Genomic DNA, 1,758 nt, shown 5'->3' on the forward strand with positions numbered 1-1,758 from the left:
TAATATTCCACATTTCTGCAGTCTATGCCTGAGTGAATTTGGAACTGATTATAGCATCATGTTTGTCCTGTGACAGCCCTTATTAATCCACAATACCATGAAGTAGATTTTGGTGTCATAAAGATGAAGTGATGTCACATACTGCCCCATTCCAGTTAATACCATTTTTTAGCCCTTTACAGCTTCTTGCACTCAGTTGCTTACCAGGTGACAAGACATTGAGTTCTTAATGTGACATCACTCTCAAGTGGTAGAAGCTTGAACTGCATGTAATTTCTTTCTTCCATTGATTATTTGTCCTTTAAGCAGTGAAGCAGTGCTGCACCTTGTATTCATTTTATAGCCTCTAAACTTTTGTGCTAAATTAACAAAGCATTGGCTGGTGTGCAGTAGCTGGGTTTGTTTAAGAGCTGTTGACGTAACTTTTTCTAAAATGAAGATAGCAGTTTTACTTGGGCATATTTTTGAGATAGATAGACTTTACTTGTCCCAAAATGGTAAATTTGGTAGATTCTTGTGCTACAGCAACCAAATAGAAAAACAAATATACTGTAAAGAGCTCAAAAAATAAAATAGTATGATTAAGATAATACAGATGTTGGACTCTACGNTGTGTGTGTGTGTGTGTGTGTGTGTGTGTGTGTGTGTGTGTGTGTGTATGTGTTGTGGGTCGACAGCTTTGCTCAGCTGGTTTTCCTCAATCTAGTTTAATTACAGCAGCAAACAAAGACCAGCAGACACACACACACACACACACACACACACACACACACACACAGAAAAAGATGTCAGTGTGTTTGAATGATATGTGTGTAAATATAATACATATGATTACAGAAGTCAGGTTTCTTTTGTACCAGAAATGCATCTTTCATTGCAGTTAATATGAAGTATGGACTTACTAGATAACCAATTACCCTTCATAAAACTAATTTATAGGATATTTTCAAGCTCTGTAAAGACAAGCCCAGTTGAATTGGGAGTGTGGAACCTGGCCAGACGTGAGTCAGCAAAGCCCATTTCAGACATTTTGTGTTAAATTTACGATGACAAGCTAACTTGTCAGCACTTACTAACTTTACAGTAAAACTTTCAAGACGTGACGAGTTAAAGTGCACGTCGTCGCATAAACAGACAGGCATGCAGAAACGATGCTCTTCAAGTTGTGAGAAGTGCTTCAGGGAAGGTTTTTTTTTCTCCACATTTTAGCGCTAGTAATAATCCATAAACATGACAGACAACAGAAGACAAAGGTTGCTGCCAAAATTATGAAAACTCATTCACCTTGCTTTACAATTTCATATCTATTACAAAGGTAAATAAATATAACAATAGTTTATGTAACAGGTTAATGAGACTCGACAATAATGAATTCTAATCCCAAGCTTGACAAACCTGAACTTGACATGACACAGAGTCACAATTTATCAGCTTCATCACAGCTGTTAGGATTTATTTATTTATTTATTTTTAATGTTGGTAGATTGATTATCATCACATGTGGACAGAAATTGTATGTTTATCATCAAATCATATATAAACTAGGGTGTTAGGTATTTGGACAGTTTGATGAACTTGATATTAGTTTAGATACAGTCAGTTGTTTATTAGTGCATTATTCACTTGATGTTTGGTCTGTTCTCACCTGTGTAATAGATATTATACCCTGACTGTGTCTGTCACTTTCATGGGTATGTTTCAATGAAGCTGTGAAGAACATTGCTGTAAAAGTGACCAATGTCTGAATGACAGAATGTT

Source organism: Stegastes partitus, unplaced genomic scaffold (assembly GCF_000690725.1).
Source record: "Stegastes partitus isolate 25-593 unplaced genomic scaffold, Stegastes_partitus-1.0.2 Scaffold388, whole genome shotgun sequence".
NCBI classification, from domain to species: domain Eukaryota; kingdom Metazoa; phylum Chordata; class Actinopteri; family Pomacentridae; genus Stegastes; species Stegastes partitus.